Source organism: Strix aluco, chromosome 3 (assembly GCF_031877795.1).
Source record: "Strix aluco isolate bStrAlu1 chromosome 3, bStrAlu1.hap1, whole genome shotgun sequence".
NCBI classification, from domain to species: domain Eukaryota; kingdom Metazoa; phylum Chordata; class Aves; order Strigiformes; family Strigidae; genus Strix; species Strix aluco.
Window position 1 is genome coordinate 57090430 of NC_133933.1, and position 9112 is coordinate 57099541.

Sequence of the window (9112 nt, forward strand, 5' to 3'; positions counted from 1 at the left end):
TTTAAATCAGATTGCAACTGGACAAATTCACTGCTGAAAAATTATCTTGGCCAGAGGTTCAGTGCCATGTTTAGGCTTTGATATGGCGTATTGAAACTTGGGACAGGAGACTGCTGTACTAAGTGATTTGCAGCTTGTGGGAAATAAAATGTTAGATTGAAAATCACCTTGTTTTAATATCAGTTTCAATGTTTTAAGAATATTTTTGTTTCATTTGCGTTGCATCATATGCCACCAGAGTTATAGACTAAGCTTTATTAAAACTTCCTAAAGCATTTCTAAAATAATGTATTCTATAGTACACTTGTTGCATGATGGCAGAGTGAAAAGCCTAAAGGTCCTGAACAGGTTAATTGACTCTGTGTTAGACCCTTCTCTATCAAACTGAGTAGATCTGTGAGCTGCACTAACGATCCCTTGCCTAGGAGCAGCTTATGGAGCAGAGATTCAGTCTAGTAGCTTCACACTCCATTGCTTGCTTGTGAGTATTACCATGGTGCACTATTCCTTCTTCTGTATATGTTTGAATAACAGCTACATGCCTTAGGTGTGCACCACAGTTTAATTAGCTTAATTGAGATGCCATTGAGAATTGCCTAGTGTGGTATAGGAGCACCCTAAAAGTGGAGCCACAGTAGGGGTCACTAGCACAGCACTTATAGGGGAGGCTCTGGAATAATGTGGTGATCTGAGAAATGTGGTACAGAGGGAGAAAATGGAGCACCTCTACCAAGAGCACAGTGGAGGTCTGGGAGAGGCAGCTCTCACTTGCTGTCTAGAGGGAAGTTCTCTATTTCAAAGCCATCACTTTGAAAATAAAAGCCCCTCCACTAATGTGATTAGTTACTGCTTCAGGCTCAAATCAGAGCTCATAATAGGCTGCCAGGTGAATTGCAATTGCTTGTGTCCATACACATTTTTGTAATGGGAAAGGTTTGTTCTTGTCATGCATTTTGAAATAAAATGAAGTAATAACAGTAAACGCAACTAGGGAAGACTACGGGACTATCCAATATGCTGCTGTATTCTGCCCACACTTTTCTTTGGGTGCCTTTCCTTCATTCACCCCAGATAAACTGTCACAGCTAATACAGCTATTAATTGTGTTCAATAAGGTATACAAAAGTAGCAATGATGAAAGATACATCTTTAAATAGGCCCTAGAGAAGATATCAGAAATGTACACGAGCTTAAATTAGAAGAAATTGATTTGACCATTGAGTAGCTCTGTATATCATAACACTGTCTTCTTTCCATGTGCAGGGAAGAGTAAGGACGGAGGAGGTGACTTTCCTTTTTTTCAGTCTGACTCTTGAAGCTGCTTAATGCAGCTGTTTCTTTTTTTATCTGCCATGTAAGTATCATGTTTTAAAACTACTGATTTCTTCAGAACAGTACCTAAAAATGTTCTGTACAAAGAAGCCTGTCTGTAACCAGCCTTTTCCCTCTCCCAGTGTCCCCCCTACACACACATGCACAAGTATTCATCATTTCACCTCCAACTCTACAGTGAGCACGGAGGACGTTGTTGTCATCGTCTTTATCGAGAAAAATCTATCATCTGTTAACACACAGCAAGTCGGTTCATAAAAGTAAAAAATAATAGCAAGAGAAGTATGGAGCCACTGACGTCAGAGAGTCATCAACTCATCTATGTGGTGTGTGTTGTACTAATTCATGTTATGAAATTTCAGACTGTGGATTGCTTGTGAGGCAGACAGCAAAGGAGAGAGACATCAGCAATGGATATTTAGGAAATTAGCATCATTACAGAAGGAAGAATGTAACTGACCCTTCCATGCATCTCTAGGAAAAGGCAAAAGAGTAACTGCCAGTTAACCACTTGTTTCTCAACTGGGGTGGGAACTTCCTCATTGAAATAAGAAATGTACATAAACCTCTTGCATTTACTGTAAAAGTAAAGCTTTCACTAATAAGGCTATGCAATGTATCTCACTTTCAGCTTTATCAAAGTATTGTTGTGTATTACATTTAAGGCAGATAGAACATAATTTTTCACAACACCAAGAACCATAGAGAAATTTATATGTTCAAAGTACAGCTTTCATTAACTCAAGATAAATGTCTTCTTCCTTGCTGGTTTCATTCTTGGGAATGTCACAAGCTGAAAATTGTTTAATTCACCAGATCTTCAAAATAAAAAAGTAAGCCCAGACTGTTGAGACTTGGCAAGGAATAAGCAACTGGAAGCAAGGTATTTATAGTCAGGATTGGGCAATGTTAGTAATGTATGGTGACAGCCATCCCATCTATGCATTTTGGCATGTGATTTGAGAGCTTGAAAGAGAATTGTTGATTTTGGAAAGCAAACATATGCAAGGATTACAGCAGAAATATGTTATCTGGTTTAGATTGTAATATTTCTCCCCACCTCCTCAGCACCATACAGACTGAGAAACCTTGAAATGGACAAAATCCAAAAAACTGCTGGACAAAGTGTTGTCAAACCCAGGCACTCAGACATCACCTGAACCTGGAAATTTTTAAGTAAGCTTTTAAAATGGTGATTGTTTTTTGCTATCGTTTTTAAGTAACATATATTGTTTGCTTTCTTTTTTCTTTTCTTTTTGTGTTTTGAGATTCTGTATTTCCCTTAGTTTGTATTTGCTTTTCTCCATAAATGTTTGAAAGTATTTATTTGTATGATGTTTGAAGGTACTTAGTTTTAGAAAATTGAAGCTGAAATGCTGACATGCTCAAATGGTTGCAGGGACAGAGCCTTTAAGAAAAGCACCAGTCATTGTGAAAACTGTCAGCGCCTGGGTTGTGATCTAGAGCCGCAACAGGATGTGCGTAGATCGCGTAGAAGACGGCTGATACATCTCTCAGAATAGCTGTTGTGAAGAATAGACAATTTGGTATTCACAAACAGCTGTGTATTGAAACCCATTTTTGACATTTTGGAAAAGCCATCAGTACGAAATTAAAATGTTTGCAAACCATACCTGTCTTTTCCCTATGTTTTTAAGCCTTCTGTAGCTTAACAATGAGCTCCTCTTGGCTAAGGTGCTTCTTCTACATTTTTTGTACTGCAGCTCACCCAGTGGAGCCTCATTCATGGCCTCACAGTGGGATTATTATAATACCAACTGATGTGGCTGTTGGTGAGGTTCACCTCTGGGTGTGGGCATAAAAATACCTGGTTTTAGACAGGACTAATGGGATATATTTCTTACAGGCATAGAGAGGGAAGTACAATCTACCCAGTGGGTTCTTCACTTTCAGCTCAAAATGCAGCCCAGAGGTTCTGTTGGTAAGTGTTAAGGGTTAGGTATTTCAAGTGCTAAAACCATTGTCAACAGTCATTCATACTTGGCACCTCAAAAGGATCAAGCCTAAGAGGTAAGGAAAAATTATTGTTGGTTCCAAATGTGCCAGCAAAAAAGTTGGCATTCCAGGAACAGATTAGGGCAGAGATTCCCATGCCAACGTGTGCATGAGTCTGTGACTGCCTGTAACTGGCATGACACCTCCACCTCCACTCTTGTCACACTCTAAAATGTAGGAAATTATTTGCAACCCTTGAAAGAAAAGTCAAACACAATTAAAGAAAATCATTCTCAACTACAATTGCAATTACAACAAGTTGCCGGATGATTTTTATAAGCAAGGGATGAACACACAACAGTAGCAACAGAAAACACTATTGGAAAGAAAATCTAATCTCTTTTAGTTAAAGAACCATGAATACGGATCAGTGTAATCCCATGACAGCTTTTCTCTCCCCCATTTAATTAGTTCCTTGTGTGAAGATGAGCTGAAGATTATTCTCCTTTAAAATGGATTTACTCTATCTCAGATAGGTAACTGCACACAGAATAAAAGCTCCACAGTGTTTTCCATACCATGGCTGCCTGCTGAATTTATCATTGTGAAAAGGGCTGCTCTGACTGACTCAGCAGCAGAACTGATTTGTCTTGTCAGTGGAGAACAGACTCGTATAGATGCTGAGTCACAAACTTGCTTGCATAATTGGAAGAGTAAAACAAGCTTGTCGAGTGACTCAGTTTGCAATTTGATACTCATCTCATTCTCAAATGTACATGCACCTGTATTTTGGGATAGCAGGGATAGTTAATTACAGTTTGAATCATTTCAGTAGTACCCATGGAATGTCTCCTTCTGAAACACTCTGCTGTTCAGTTCTCTCTCCCATAAACCCTGGGGTCTGGCCAAGTGTTTTTTCCTTCACACAGGGGAAAAAACCCACAAACCTGTGTTTTCCTTCACTACTAAAACCAGTCACCATTACTATCCTAACAGATCCTCACATGGAGCTTAAGTCAAAAACCCAGCATCAGTGCTTTTCACCTTTTTTAAGGGACTATTATTATCCTGTTTAAAGGACTTAGCAGTAAACTATTTTCAATGATAACTTAGGGTTAGGAAAGAAGGTGGATCTTTTGTGTATGTGTAGAATTCAAAACCAGTGGCATAGAAATCATAAGCCAAAATTTTCCTGCAGAGATATGTATATTCTTTTGACTGCTGTTTGTAGGAGAAAAAATTGGCCTTTTAGCTCAGAAGATCTGATGCTTAAGAGGAATTAGAAAAAACTTTGCATTGAGAGAGAGTAGTTTGTCTGATGCTCTATCAGCCAAAGAAACAGAAGCATGTAACGATGCTCTAAGAAAAGCTGGCCATAAATCTAGAGAAAAAATAGCGTGGAGGGCAGTCATCTACTTCATGGAGTCATTGTTTCCTTTATAAAACACCAGCACTAAGTCTTGATGGCCATACTAAGAGAGGAAAATATTAGCCTAATCGAATAAATGAGGATGTTAACACAAGTAGCAGTGAAATCCCTTGCCAGAAGCCCCATGCTGAACTGGTGTCAGAGCAGGCTCCTTGCTGGTGCTGCACTGTGCCCACGGCCCAGCTGTGCCTCCAGCTCTCCCTGAAGATTTTTCACTGACTCAGCTCAGCATATCATCTCTAGGTGAGACTTGTTTATGACCATAATGGTTTGCTTTGGGTAAATTAGCCCTTTGGAAAATTTTATTGTCAGTTAAGTTTCTGTTTCCTCCTACGTCCTTGAGCAGAGTCTGAGCTGAGCCCACACTCACACTGACACATTTCTCACCCTTCTCACACTGTATGCCGTGGAGCTCCTCTGAGCGATGCATTTTGATTTGTATGCAGAGATAGTCATATGTTTAACTCCAGTGAGTTTTACCATTTTTATAGCAAATCTGAAAATCTTCGCTTTCTTACCCAAACCAAAATGAAACTGTTTGCCCAGGATGAGCTCAGGCGGTGTGGGGTGTGTTTGTGTGTGTGTGTGTGCGTCTGAATACACTTTTAAAGTACTTCTACCAATATACTCCATACAAAAAACTTGTATGTTGGCTCTGACAATATCTTTTCACCTGCTTGAATGATTGAATGCAACCTCCATCTCAGAAATCCCACAGCTATTGGTCATTAGGGATCTGTCTCAAGACAAAGGTCACCTTCAACTTACTGCTTATGGTTTTCTCCTGAACGTTGTTAATGGCTTGTGAAAGACACACTTTGGGCTTAGACAGACCTTTGGTAGTAGTTTTTTTTCTAAGAAAGGTACTCTAATGAAGGTACTCTAGTGCAAAACATGTCTTACAGATGCCTGGTAGTACTGGGTTTGGATTGCTATGCCTGTACCTGGGTGTGAACCCCTACTTCCCCAAGGTCTGGGGCATCAGAGTTGGGGTTTTTGGATCAGCTCATTAGGAAGCTGGGACAATCACAAGTCTGATTGTGATTTGCAGTTGTGTAAGTATCTGAATTCTGGGGGCTAGTTTGGGCTTGTCTCTAGGATCTGGAAAGCATTTCATCAAAAATACATGTTGCAACTGCCAAAGCCAGCTGCCAGAGCATTTGTATAATTAACTTTATTTTGCTTTTTGGTTCTTATCTTAAGGGCATTGGCTAGAGGACACACACGGTCTATTCATTCACCTGGACACATGATTATTATGTTTTGATTCTCCTCTATACCAGTATAAAAACAGCTCACTGCCTTTTCTCCATCTCACACTTCCTGTATTTTTTAATATTGGGCCTGTCTCACTACATGTCATGGTCAAATTTCCATTGACTTCACTGAAAGCAGAATTTGGCAATTAATTTCAACTGGCATAGACTTCTTACTAAGTGGCCCACAGTATTTCCTACAGCAACTGTATAGCATTCACATCTAAGAAATTATTTAAGGGAGAGAAGTAAAAAGATGTCTGTATAGAGGCATAAGCCTTAAGAGAAACAAAATATCCATAAGAAAAAGGCAGAGACATGAAAAGACGTGTAATCTTTTCATGAAAGGAGAGGACTAGCATTCAGGGGATTTGGATGCAACTTCTAGTTAGATCAAGGCTTCCTGTACACCTGTAGGTATTTGACACTTTCTGTGATTTCTTTCCCATCTATAATACATGGGTAGCAATACACATAGCAGTATTTTTAAAGTAATTGCTTGCAAATTGGTTTAGAGACCCTGAAGTGGAACATATTTTATAAATGTAATGCAGTATTATTATTGTTGTCACACAAATTGAAAACCTAGCTTAGTCCATCAACTTAAATTAATTGTCACCAAAGCCACGTATGTGGCAGGGTTTCTAACATTACTTGGAAAATCATCTTGCAAGTGAAACGTTGTCCTTCAGCAACTGGCATGTCTATGTCCCTTCGTCTTCAGGGAATAAGACTGGAAGTTTCCATGCAGTACAGGTTTGAAGGCTGATGGGCATATTACTGGGTGTGTAAGAGAATTTGGAGAATGCTTTGCATCTAATCAATCTGTCTTATGACTTGTAATATACTCTAAACACTTGTAAACTGTTAAACTGCCTGCTAAAATTCTTTGACCAAGTCACAGAGAGCCTGGATACACCTCAGCACCTACTAATGCAGTATCAGTTTGGCAGTGCGCGCTGTCAGGCCACCAGCTGGTGCCAGGTGAGCGTGTTTTATGTCTTGCACTGACAGACAGAGTGTAGGTAGATCGCTCTACCCAGACACCTGAACGAAGACAGAGTTGTTTTCAAAGAAAGCTACAAACGGTTGGACTGCGGATATGTATCATTCCAAGCAACAAATCTCTGGAAAATAAACTCGGTAGATTGGTAACCAAGATTAAAATGAAATGTAGGTGTGCTGCAGTGAGAATGTTGACTAATGAAGAGCTGGATTTGCTGTAGCAGCTACAGAGCCTATTTGAGACAATATTCATGCAGTAACAAGCACTAGATGGTGAGTCTGGCTGCTCTTGCACTGAGGGATGTGAGATGTGGGATACCTCCTATTTAGAGGCATCTTTCAGTGCCAACATCTGGCCTCTACAGCTGTTGATTTTGGACTACATTAGAACCACAGATTAGGAGAGACCTCAGGTTGTTATTTTGTCCAGTCTCCTGCTCAAAGCAGAGTCAACACTGATTTCTGACCAGGTATCTCTGGGCTTTGTCCAGCCGGGTCTTGAAAATCTCCAAGAACAGAGACTCCACAACTTGTTCAGGCAATCTCCTGTTCCAATGCTTCATTGCCCTCATAGTGGGGAATTTTCCTTTATATCCTGTTGGAACCTGCTCTATCTCAATTTATGAGCATTGTTTCTCATTCTCCTGCCATGCATTTGGGTTGTATCAGTAAAATCCTCTTCAGTCTTTAAGGCTGTTGTTAGGTCCCCTAAATCTTTTCTTCTCTGGGCTAAAAAGCCCAGTTCCTTCAGTCTTCTCCTCACAGGTCACGCACTCCAACCCTCTGACCATCTTGGTGACTCTCTGCTGGACTCGCTCAAGTTCATCTACAGCCTCCTCACTTTGGGAATCCCAAAACTGTTGACTTTCTTAACAAAGGAAAGGAAAGGGAGCAAGAACTCTTCCTATACCTATAAAGTACTTTCTGGGTCATGTAGCTCTACAGCAATAGGGAGGGTTATTTATCTGTTTGCTCTTTCCCAAGAGTAAGCAAAGCATAAGGCAGCAGAGAGAACATTATTAAGTTTTCCAAACCTCACGTCCATCCATTCTCACTGACCAGTGTAGCCCCACAAATTGGCTGTGATTTTGAATTGCAAGAGTAATTATGATCTTCTGTGTGAAGAAGTGAATATCTTCATGTGAAAAGGGGTTAAATCCCATGTGGAGAATCCAGTCAGAGTGAAACAGAGGAATAGAGTCATATAGGTAATGGACTAACCTTAAGAAAACTGTATATTCCAAGGTGGCTGGAGACGGAAATGTAAGGAATTTGTCATCTCAGTGAGTCCTTTGGCCCCCCATATTTGCTATAGGGTTTAAAGGAGGGGACTGCACAGCATCAACTGAGCAGGTGACCTGACCCCCTTGAGGAATGAAGGGGGAGAAAAAGTCTCTGTAAAGAAGGATTATCTTACACGTAATTAATTTCACTGTCACTAAAGCTGCAAATATGGCAAGATTTCAAACATCATTTGGAAAATTTTCTTGCCATGTCATATAATAGAAATATTTTTCATCACAAATTGACGTGTCTATCTCCTGTCATCTTCAGGTAGTGAGCATATGAAATTTGATATGCAGGTATTCAGTGTGTTATTTGGAATGGAAATGAAGTAGAGGTTCTCTTCTCTAGATGTATTCTGACTACTGATTATTCGTGAGTTTTAAACAGATTTGCTGTTGGATATTTCAGAACACCAATTTTGTTTATCAGTTGTTGAATTATTTTGTTAAGTTATACTTGATTTTAAATCCACACTGAATTGGTATTTACAGCAATTGTATATGCTGTAGAGTTAATATTAAATGTGAACAGTATTTTAAATAATTATTTATGTAGAATTTTCTCTTGCATAATGATATGTTAGTTGGGCTTTCTTTTATTTATCATGTTGTAAAAATTTATTCTGTAAGATAGAAACTGTATTTAACATCCTTCCTACCAATATGTGTGTAACATTGCCATTATTGGCTAGCAGGTTTGCAGTGAAACCAATGGTTCAAGGCCATGTAGTGTAAAGGTGTGTAACATTGTTTTCTGTGTTTGCTTCACGTTTATGCAGGATCCTCCCAGGGGACTGTCTGCTGACCTTGGCCAAGAAGCAAGCCTTATTTTGTTAGGCATGCTACAA